The 12,206-nt window shown below is 44.1% G+C and overlaps 1 protein-coding gene across 7 annotated transcripts in view; it reads right to left on the reverse strand.

The window, feature by feature from the left end:
* Nucleotides 1–6,055, reverse strand: part of LOC310839091 (cholesterol transporter ABCA5-like) — a 54,196-nt gene extending 48,141 nt beyond the window's left edge. For 2 of the 7 annotated variants that reach the window (XM_083727372.1, XM_083727369.1), the window contains exon 1: nucleotides 5,395–5,641. The gene's annotated coding sequence lies outside the window, so the exon portion shown is untranslated. Of the gene's footprint in view, nucleotides 1–5,394 lie in introns of all 7 variants that reach the window. The other 5 variants (XM_083727367.1, XM_083727368.1, XM_083727373.1 and 2 more) reach the window with 5 other exon arrangements.
* Between the last annotated feature and the right edge of the window lie 6,151 nt (nucleotides 6,056–12,206).

Here is a 12,206-nt window from a genome sequence, read left to right on the forward strand (position 1 = left end):
CATGTAATGCTCAACTATGGTTTGTTTTTACCATGATTTGTTCAACAAGTCATCTCAAAGATGAGCAAACAAACCGTAACTTATTTCTCACCTTTGTAGCTTAAAATTATCTGTCACTCCTGCCCCAAAACCTCTTTAAAACATGGTGCAGAAAGTTAACCATATGTACACAGAGATGGCACATTTGCTATATGAAATCAATGTTCATTTACATCACTAATCTTGCTTCCCCTCTTTGAATAGTTTTTAATAATAATAATAATAATAATAATAATAATAATAATAATAATAATAATACTATCATCATCTTGAAAGGGAAGTTATCCTTCAAGCACATTTGTGTAATCTGACAGCAATTCCTCTCTATAAGGATCTGGCCTGTGAAGAACTCGGGTTAAAGGGATTTCTGACAAAACTGACAACATTGGCTGGATGAGGCAATTTGCACAAAAAGGAAAGAAGCTTTTAGAGTCTCTCTGTGGACACACAGCATTGTGATCACAGCACTTTGCAATCTGGGCGTACTGAAATAAAAGCACTCAAGGAGGAGAAACTGTGTGAAACCTCATCCGGGGGCCAGTAAGGCAGACTTAAATGTCATTATAGCAGGCAGATACACTTTATTTCAAGAAAGACAATTCCTGACCAGACAGAGGCATTCTGTTTACATATTTAATGCCCGTCATGTTTGACTGAAGCCTCTATTGAACTAAACTGTATTCTAGTTACCCCCTTTTGTTAAAGATCCAGATAACTTCACATGCACAGTATTTGGTTACAGAAGTAGTACAGGCGACTTCTGCAAAGCAACCTCTCATTCCTTTCTACATGGTGCTGTAATGCTAAATTAGCAGCGGCATCCGATGCAAATCTGAAGAAAGCAGGGAGGGTGTAGAATGGAGGTCACGCAAAGGTACTTAGCCAATCAGTCAGTCCAGCTGCAGTGCAGTGAACCAGAGACATTACCCCCCCCACACACAAAAACCTCCTTGCTAATATGATTTTAGAAACCTAAAGCTAATGTTAGGGGTAACCTACAAGCATTTTGTAGGTCCTTGTTTGAATGCTTTTCACCCACAGCTTCTAAGAGAGAAAATTCTAAGGTCTATATAGACTACACAATGCAAGAAGCAAAATGATTCATCTAAAATCCGTCAATAGTTTATTGGTAACACAAGTTAATTGAAATTAGCCTATATAGCTCTCACATACAATCATACTTGTGCTTTATAGGAAAAGATGCATGATAATACATTGTCATTCTCCCTCCTCTTAATCCAATATCCACACATGATCAACCTGTGAGCATTACAGATCGCATCCCATCTTTTCTGCCAACTGCCTGTTTTTCTTCAGCAAATGGAACAGGATTACTCTTAAATCTGCTCAGAATATTGCCAATACGTCAAGAGATTAGGAAAAGCTGTGCACACTCTTTAAAAGTAGAATCACTATTTTCAGGGCAGGAATCAGTTAAAAGATGCAGAACGAAGGGCATAGTACCTCAGTCATATGCTCATTTTGTTTCTCAGTCCAAACATTAATACAAACTATTTAAAGTAACATACTCCTAATTTGTTTATTTCTTTTAAAATACTTCTAAGGTGCCATTAAGGGTCCAAGCCCTCTTGATATGGTGAACCATAAAAAAATACAGTGCGAACAACAATAAAAAACAACAAAAGACAGTTGCAATAAAGGGGAGGAGGAACCACAAAAAATATTTATCAAAGAAGTGGTAGTAAAAACATATAAGTTTTGGGATTCTCCTTATGTCTGAAGAACCCCAGCTGACAATTCAATCCAAAGGTATGGAGCCACCACTGAAAAGGTCCTCTCCCTCGTAACAACTAGCCTGAGAGCTCTCAGACACAAGCACTCCTAACAATCTTTATTCAGAGTTACATTTATTTCAGCTGAAGTCACTTGCAAAAAAGTAAGGTTAAGAAAGCAGGCTTCAGCTAAAGTTGCCATTAACAAGGGAAACACAGTTTTACAGTGAGCCAGCCCAATGAGCAACTGTAGGAGCTGCTGGCAAACAGAATGGCCACTTGTCTGAAGAAATCATAGTGGAATAAGCTATGCGGTTTTATTAATTGCTGATTAATTATGCACAAATATGCACATTAATAAAACAGTAGTTCTAATGGGATTATGGTTTGTTTTTTTTAAAAAGGAGAAGGCCGAGTGTTGCAGTCCTAGTGGCATGAACTGCCAAAGAATGGCTGAAATATAAACTTCAACATATGTATTTCACTACTACAGACAACAGCTATGTTACAGTTAGCATCAGAGGCAGTGTGCCCCTGGCTGACAGCTGCTGGAAATCACCACTGGCAGAATGCAGTTAAGGTTCATGTTTTGCTTGTGGGCTTCCGAAGGGCAACTGGTTAGCCACCATGAGAACAGAATGCTGGACTAGATGGGCCTTTAGTCTGATCCAGCAGAGCTTTTACGTTCTTATGCAGTACAGTCAGACCTTGGAAGTCGAACGGAATCCATTCCGGAAGTCCGTTTGACTTCCAAAATGTTCGGGAACCAAGACACGGAAGCTCCTGCAGTCAACTGGAAGCCGCGATGGACGTTCAGGTTCCAAAGAACGTTCGCCAACCGAAACAATCACATCCGGGTTGGTGGCATTCAGAAGCCAAAACATTCAACTCGCAAGGCGTTCGACTTCCAAGGTACAACTGTACTGCCAATAACTTACTCTGACACTATGCTTATGGCCTGCTAGAGGAAAATCAATATTTTGTTAATGCAATCAACTTTCCACATAAGCAGGCAATCACTGTCAATCAGCTAACATATATCCAGCGTGTTAGCCATGCAAGCCTGTTGCATTAAAAGCTACTGAAAGGCCTGTTGCATAGGCTTCTGTGGACTAGTCTCTACTTCAGATGCATTCAATTTTACATAAGTTGACCGATCTATACATACATAAGGTTGTGTGGGAATGCAGATGGAGAGTGGGAATGTGTACGCGATAAGGGATAAATGCAATACAAGACCAGACTGTGACAATTATATTAACAGTGAAATCATTATAGTGACCATTCATATTTGCAAAGCAGTGTTGACAATAACACAAATTTAATGGCAAATTAATTAGCTGACCATTCTTATTTGCTCTTCCGATTCAAATCTACCAGTTTTCATTTTTTTAAAACGATTTTTGTTTTTGTGAAAATGCAAACATAAAAAAGTATTACTTTTAGATAATAAAATATACAGCATATGAAGATATGATTTAAATTTACAACAACAAAACAACAACAACATCATATTGGACCTATCAAAATAATATATATGGTTCAATTATCATGGTATTTCATATTCCACTGATTATAAATAAACACCACTTTTCAATAAACCTGTCTGTTGAGTATCCTTTTAATCTGTACATTTTGGTTAGAAATGTCAAATTTCCTCATACCAAAATATTCTCGAGGATTTTCAAGACGCAGCTACCACTTGTCTTGCTATCGCACGTAAAACTCTTCGAAATTTCCAAGTCTTCCTGTTAGGTGTGACCGTTCAAACATCCCAGAAACAGTTCTTTAGGATTTAACAGAACATCATATCCCATCATCTATTTTTATTGCTTCTGGAACCTCCTGCCAAAATGGTTTGACAAGACGGCAGCCCTAACATACATGTGTTCAATCTGCATTATTCACTTTTATCTTATGCCTTTGCGCCACAGGAAGATGCAGCATCAATTCAGGGCTTGGCATGCCATTGCAGAGAAAGCAGCTGGGGGCGATAGGGAAACCAGAGAATTAATTTGTGCTCTTGTTGGTCTTTTTCTTCTTCACAGCCTCTCTTTACGGTTAAACAAAATCACTCCCCCAAAACCCTAACCAGAACCCAGAAGGACCACAGTAGAAGCCAATTGTAAAATACAGCTGCTCCTCAAAGGAAAACAAGATGGCCTTTCCTTGTCTGCAGCTAGATATGGACTGTTCCTTCCCATAATCAAAGCATGTGCAGGCATGACCGCATTCAAAAGATAGCTGACGGTGGCTGCATTGATATCTTGACAGCTAGCCACTCTGGCTGTGGCTCTAGAAGAACAGCCTTGGGATTTGTTCTTAAAGCACCACTGTCTGCATTCCAAACGTGAGGAGGCACACTGCCAACTCATGCCACCCGAATGGATATTTCTAATTTAAGCCTCATCCCTTGGACCTGGCTTGCTATTGCTCTTCTTCTCCCTCCCCACCCTGCCTGCATATCTCATTATCTGCAAAACTGCAATGATGTCCACTTGATGCCTAATTCGTATGCAGCATCCGGGGTGCCAACTTGAAGAAAATACAGTGGTACCTCGGGTTGAATACGCTTCAGGTTACAGACTCCACTAACCCATAAATATTACCACAGTTTAAGAACTTTGCTTCAGGATAAGAACAGCGGCAGTGGGAGGCCCCATTAGCTTAAGTGGCGCTTCAGGTTAAGAACAGACCTCCAGAACTAGTGGCATAGCATGGGGGTGCAGGGGGGGCCGGCCGCACCGGGCACAACATCTGGGGGTTAGGGGGCGCAAATCCATGGGTTAGGGGGTGCAAATCCACGGGTTAGGGGGCGCAAATTACTTGCCTTGCCCCGGGTGCTGACAACCCACGCTACGCCACTGTCCAGAAGGAATTAAGTACTTAACCCGAAGTACCACTGTATGGGGTGGGAGGGGCGGTAACCCTGCCCAGCATAATCGACCACACACCATTTGAATTGCAATGCCCATCAACTTTGGGAGGGTGTGGTTTGGCCCCCCTCCAATATTTCATAGGAGTTGGCTCCTATGGGCAGCATAATGAGGTTGTGCAAAAGCAGCTATTCTGGAAGGGGCGGGGGGGGGGGAGCGCATAAACGCACGCAAGCGAAAGGCATGCTTTCGGACAAGCTTACAAAAACCAAACTCCTTCCCTCCCAGCTCACGTAGCTGCGTTCCGCGCCAAGAAGCGGAGAAACCCGACGCCGTCGTGAGGGTTGCTCCTCAATTATTGACAGCTCCAGCCCCATATACACCTGCAGCGACAGCAGCCAAGCCTGTCTGGGCTGTGAGAGGAGCCGCGTGCGCCGACATGCCCAAGACAGCCCCGTGGCCTTGGCAACTCTCCCGAAGAGGAGGCCGTCGGGTTGCAGCCCCCGAGCGGCTTCTCCAGCAAAGGAACATGGGGAGGAGAGGGGCCTGGGCCTGGGGGTGCTGCTCGCCCTCTTAAAAAAAGGGGGGGACAAATAAACCAACCAACCCGCCGCCTCCTTTCCTTCCCCTGAAATCTCCACACGGTCTCTTCTTCCCCCCTCGTTTTGGCCTCCCCTTTCCCCGCGTCTTTTCTCGCCAGCGCGCAGCCCCACACGGCGCCTTCCTCCCCGCCGCCGAGCCTGTACCTGAGAGAAGCCGCAGCCTCGCCTAGAAGCAGCCGCCGCTCCCCAAAACAGCCAAGCCGGCGAGACGCAGTGGCGGCGGCGGCGGCGGCCCCGCTTCCTCCACCTCAGGCCCGCTTCGTCAAGGGGGCTGAGAGGGGGAGGCGGAGAAGGAGGCGGCGGCCGGCGCGCATGGCGCGCAGCTGCCGTTGCGCGCCTTTGCCCCCTCAGCCTCGTTCCCAGGGCAGCAGCCGGCAGCTTACCTGGCTCTGCCGTGCGAGAGGGAGGCGAGCTGCCTTCCGCCGGCTGGGACGGAAAGCAGAGAGGAAGGAGCGTCGTCTGCTGGTAGGAGCAAGTTTCCAAGCCCAGCGAATTCCTCTCCTCCTCCTTCCCGCTCCGAGGGAAGGGAAGAAATGGAAATAAAAGGCGCCGTTCCGCAGGCGCCGCTTTAGACGTAACGACAGAAAAGAAACATTCTCCCGCCGAGTCCTCGGGACGGAATGCGGCAGATCCCAGCCGCGTTGCCAGGCAATGCATTCGGTGGCCTCTTCTATACACCCCCCCCCCGGATTATACACTGAGGAGCCTGCCTACCCAATCCCGGTGGCGACCCCTAGGGCAGCGGGGAGATGGATCGGGTGGAGAAGCCAGGCCACCCGTAGGAAGAGCACGCGCAACACCAGGACCCCCAGCTTAACATGAATCAACAGTGTGATGATGCAGCAGCAAAAAAGAGCTAATGCTATGCTAGGCTGCATCAACACGGTGGCCATATACAGTGGAACCTCAGGTTACAGACGCTTCAGTTTACGGACTCTTCAGGTTACTGACTCCGCTAACCCAGAAATAGTACTTCGGGTTAAGAACGTTGCTTCAGGATGAGAACAGAAATTGCGCAGTGGCAGCAGCTGGAGGTTCCATTAGCTAAAGTGGTACCTCAGGTTAAGAACAGTTTCAGGTTAAGAACGGACCTCCGGAACGAATTAAGTTCTTAACCTGAGGTACCACTGTATGTCCTCTTTTTCCAGGACAAGTCCTTTTCTTCTTCTTCTTCATGGATCTTTGGAATGAGAGCCGTCATCGCGCTCCATAGTTAAAAGTGGAAGTCGGCAAATGTTTTTGGCTCTTAGAAATATGGCAGCTCTAACAGAAGTATAGTGTCCAGATGAAGGGAAGTCAAAGTACCACATCTGTCCTCCCATCAGATGTCAAAGAAATAAACAACTACCGAGCTTTGAGAAGACATCTGAAGGCAGCCCTGTTTGTATTTTAATATTCTGCTGGAAGCTGAAAGGCTGCCTCAAGATAGCTCAGAGCTCAGATAACTCCATACCCTCCAACATTTCTCCAGTCAAAATAGGGACGTCCTAAGGAAAAGTGGGACATTCCGGGATCAAACTGGGATGGCTTCTGTAAATCCAGGACCTTCCCCCTGCTTAGAAGTAAGTCCCACGGGGTCGTGTGATGGTTACTCCCAAGAAACTGTGGGCAGGATGGCATCTGAGGCTTTATAAACAGCCTAGGTCAAACAGGAGTGGAGAGAGACTCCTAGCAAGATTACAGATGCTTTAGGTCTGAATCTTTGTTCCCTTTTAATTTCATTCCAGGCAGAAACTTGAAGCTTCAAAGATGGGTCTAATTTGTTGCTATTTCAGGACACTTTGGCAGGAGGAAAACTGAGCAGCTGACATAATAATTCTTCAACGTAGAAGATGCTTATTAGCCCCACAGTCTAGGAAGAGCTAGTGAGCCACATGTAGTCATCCTCAGAATTCTTACCAAATTCTGTTGCATTTAAAAACAACAACAACAAGAGTTTGCCACCTGATATTTATATAAACAATGGCATCTTGAGTAGAAATTGTGTATATTTGTTATGTTTATTATGATATAGCTGTAGTAGTTACAAGAAATCAAATTGATGCTGTCACCATATGTGTAATTGCAAACTGCAAAAAAGTAAAAACAACAAACCTTTCTATCATTTTTAACCAAAGAGTGTATTGCCATGCAAGCAACATTCCAAAGTATGAAATACCAGTTCATTAAATATGGGGAATTATTATTCTGGTTATCAGGAACTTTTGAACCATTGTCCCTTGCAAGTAAACTCCGTAATATTTTATAAAACTGTGCCATCCATGTCAGCTGCAAATAACAAGCCAGACAGATGCTGGTCTGGGTTGTGAATCATGAGTAAGCGAAACTATGGTTTATGGAGCTAAGCAAATGTGCAGGCTCACAGAGAAGAGTTCAGAACCACTTCGCTCCTACCTGGTCCTTTTCCGGCCCCCCATGGCATTGCTGAGCCAACCAGGCTATTGTGCCCCATTAGTGTAATATATCATGTAATTTCCCCTTTTAGTTTGCATATTTCTAACCAATGTCCCAGTGACTGAAGAACTCCAGCAAACATGAATGTCCTGCAGCAACAAGCATTATTTTTAAATTTTTATATTGAAGGTGCCATTAATATTGAACTATGTTATTATTATTTTAAAGCAAACAAACCCCAATTTAAAACTGAGAGGCCCAGATTGAAATGCATAAGTCAGGCACCCCCAAACTCAGCCCTCCAGATGTTTTGGGGCTACAACTCCCATCATCCCTAGCTAAGAGGACCAGTGGTTGGGGATGATGGGAAAACATCTGGTGGGCCGAGTTTGGGGATACCTGGCGTAGGTTTTAGTTAAGAGGCTCATGTGAATAAAAAGATATCAACCCGGCACCTGTGAAGAACTAATTTGGAACAACGCAGCTGTCTGTACAATGCTTTCATTTGAGCAAGGCCAAGGGTGGACAATTGAATGCCTAATGTTTATGCAACCTGATGGTTGTGAGACAGATGAGGAGGGAAGTTGAAGATAAGCAAGAGGAGCCCCCACTGTGGAGCAAAGTCTACTTCAAAAGTAGCCTGATAGGGTAGGAATGTAGCTGCTGATAAGTGGCCTTGAGCAGTGCATGCAGGCCACAACAAAATGTCACCAATTAGCCTAAAGTTCTTCATTTGAGAAGATGCATAAGGGTTCTTTGTTCTACGCCATGGGCATTTCTTGCCTCCCTCCTTACTTGTCGGGCAAGGGATCCTGCTGCAGCAGTGAAATACAGTGGTACCTCGGGTTAAATACTTAATTCGTTCCGGAGGTCCGTTCTTAACCTGAAACTGTTCTTAACCTGAAGCACCACTTTAGCTAATGGGGCCTCCTGCTGCTGCTGTGCCGCCGAAGCACAATTTCTGTTCTCATCCTGAAGCAAAGTTCTTAACCCGAGGTACTATTTCTGGGTTAGCGGAGTCTGTAACCTGAAGTGTATGTAACCTGAGGTACCACTGTAAAGATCACCCTCATGGACGCTTTTGCCTTATTTGGATTTGGTCTCTGTCTATTCATATAGCCCAGGGTTTCACAATTCCAGCTGTTGTTGGACTACAACTCCTATCATCCCTAACTAGCAAGACCGGTGGTCAGGGATGATGGGAATCCAAAAACAGCTGGAGACCCAGGTTGGGGAAACCCTGCTATAGCCCCTCCTGGAAAACAGATTTTGGCAGGGTGGGAGACATAATAATAATAATACATTTTATTTATACCCCGCCCTCCCCAGCCAAGGCCGGGCTCAGGGCGGCTAACAACCAATAATAAAAACAAGTTGAATGAATACAACTTGAAAACAAGATTAAAATACAACATTAAAATTAAAATGCAGCCTGATCACAGGAGGAGAAAAAAAAGGGGGGGGGAATCAAATTGACTCCAAGCCAAAGGCCAGGCGGAACAACTCTGTCTTACAGGCCCTGCGGAAAGAAAGCAGATCCTGCAGAGTCCTAGTCTCATGAGACAGAGTGTTCCACCAGTTGAAAAAGCCCTGGCTCTGGTTGAGGCTAATTTAACTTCCTTAGGGCCCGGGACCTCTAGGGTGTTGTTATTTATGGACCTTAAACGACCATAAAGATAGTGCCTGGTAAACTTCTCTGGGAAGGCTGTTCTATAACTGGGGTGCCACCACAAAAAGGTGGTCCTCCACCTCATTTCTTTTGGTGAGGACCCTCAGAGCAGGATCTCTGAAGAGAGCATTAAGGTTCAAGTAGAAGCACTAAATATTTGTTCTCAACACTGGCCTCAGTATTGTATTTGTTTTCCCATAAGCCCTCCAACACTGGGATGTGGGATTTTATAAACGCTGTGCAGTTGCAGTGAGGACAAATGTCAGCTTTTGGACAGATATCAATGAGCATTCTCTAACCCATGTTGAAAGGCTGCTGTTGTCCCCAGATGCTAGATCAGCTTTCCCCCCTGCAGACAAAGGGTTCCTACAGATCCTCTTGCCATGCAGATTTCAGCCTTTTCTGTGCCGTCTGCCTGAAATACCAAGCAGCGTGTTATATAATGTGAAAACTTTTTACAGCTATATGCGACCTATTTATTACCCAGTGCTGAAAATTTGTCAGAGGCACAAATGTCTTGCTTGAAACAGATGGGACCAAGTAGGTTTCACAACCCCTTATTTTTGAGTTAGTTGTTTGTAAGAATGGAGTTCCCCACGCTTTGAACCATACTTTTCCGAATCTTGAAAAAGGAGTTGTCTGTTGGTATTAAAAGTGAGATAGACAGGAGTTGCTAAATTGCTTGCAGAGAGTTTCCTGTGAGCAGTAAGGATGTAAGGAACAGGTTATACACAGTTTGAAGTACAGTACAGTGGTACCTCGGGTTAAGTACTTAATTCGTTCCGGAGGTCCGTTCTTAACCTGAAACTGTTCTTAACCTGAAGCACCACTTTAGCTAATGGGGCCTCCTGCTGCCGCCGCACCGCCGGAGCCCGATTTCTGTTCTTATCCTGAAGCAAAGTTCTTAACCTGAAGCACTATTTCTGGGTTAGTGGGGTGTGTAACCTGAAACGTATGTAACCTGAAGCGTACGTAACACGAGGTACCACTGTATAGACAAAGTGCCTCAGATAAATGCCATGGCAGTTTTCCTCCAGGGAGGCCATTGTTTAGAAGCAAGTTCTGTGGATATATTGTATGTATTGAGCCCTCTGTCCATTGTGAACAAACCTTTTCGGTCCTTAATGTAGCACTTCATGCTTTTGGCAAGGATGTTTGAATAAATTAGCATCTTTGTTTAGTAGAACGATTGGCTTGTAAGATTCCAGATACAGTGGTGCCTCAGGTTAAGAACTTAATTCGTTCTGGATATCTGTTCTTAACCTGAAACTGTTCTTAACCTGAAGCACCACTTTAGCTAATGGGGCCTCCCGCTGCCACTGCGCCACCGCTGCACGATTTCTGTTCTCATCCCGAAGCAAAGTTCTTAACCCGAGGTACTATTTCTGGGTTAACGGAGTCTGTAACCTGAAGCATCTGTAACCCGAGGTACCACTGTACATGCATCCTGTTCTAGGCTTAGGAATAGCTACTATTCCAGTTTTTCTCTGCATCTGGGGGATATCTTCAACTTTCCTTACTTGTATCTTTACAATTTAATTTTTTAAAAATAAATCCATCTAATCCAAGTGTTTGTTGTTTTTAATATCACTCCTTAACTTCCTCTTCTGAGATTTCTAGAGTTGGATTCAGTGATTTTCATTTATATTCTGCTCTCAACTAGGGATCTAAGTAGTAATACTGTCTCCATTTAGCTTACAAATAGACAAAAGAGCTCCTAACAGTATTCAGCAAAAGAACTTCAACATATTAATGTTAAATTACCATCTTTATTGACAGAAAACCGATTTCTTGCATGCTTTCTTCATCAAATAGTTGAGTAAATGTTTAGTTGAATAAATGTTTTGAGTTATAATAGAACTCATGTCATTGTTTAATGGAACTTGCCAGTTTCAAGAGATTTTCAGTTTTCTCTTTTGACTAGCATTTTGGAAAGAACTCCCCCCCCCCCCCCGGTTTCTCCAATATTACTGTTGGCGGGGATTTTTGGCTCGATTTATGGCTTGCTGCTGCTCAGAATGCATTATTATTATTATTATTATTATTATTAAGATTATTATTATTAAAATTAGACCAACATTTTCCAATATACATTCCATTAGTGATTGACTTCCTTTCCACGGTTTCCTCAAATTATCTATTACTGTTGCATATTGCATGCCCAATAAATATTAGTCTGCTGCTTAGTGAGAAAGCCTCAAGCTTGGCAAAAGCAGCTTGGCCCAGTCTGAGCTCTAGGGCTTTACTGAATGTGCCTCGAGACTGACGCTGCCATGGTATTCGGCTCTGTTGCTAACTGGGATCAAGTGCACAAGCTAACATGCTAATATGAAAGATCCAAGTAGAGTTGAAATAAATTTAAAATGGTCAAAGAAAAATTATAAATATGGGCCCATCAACAGTTTTAAAAAATACACACACCAAAGAATGGTGCAATTTTACCATCAAGAAGAGTAATTATACACACACACACAAAAATACCCTGCCCGTCTGGCTGGGTTTCCCCAGCCACTCTGGGAGGCTTCCAACCGAATATTAAAAACAATACAGGGTCAGACATTAAAAATGTCTTTAAATAGGGCCGCCTTCAGTTGTCTTTTAAAAGTAAAATAGTTGTTTATTGCCTTGACATCTGCTGGGCAGGTGCCACCACCGAGAAGCTGGGAAATAATGGGAGAGGAGGAAGAAGAAGCACCCGGGGGGGGGGGGGGACGACAACTGACAGACATAGTGTCTTTAGAAAGCATTCCAGACCCCACCCCCCGTTCTCCCAGAACCTGGCGAGCATTGAAAGCAGGAAAACAAAGAGCTCGTATTTACGGGACCGCCTCTCCTGGTATACCCCGCAGAGGACCTTAAGGTCCATGAATAATCATAGTTTAGAGGTCCCGGA

This window comes from Podarcis gaigeae, assembly GCF_964106915.1.
Source record: "Podarcis gaigeae genome assembly, chromosome: 2".
In the NCBI taxonomy this organism is placed as follows: Eukaryota; Metazoa; Chordata; class Lepidosauria; order Squamata; family Lacertidae; genus Podarcis; species Podarcis gaigeae.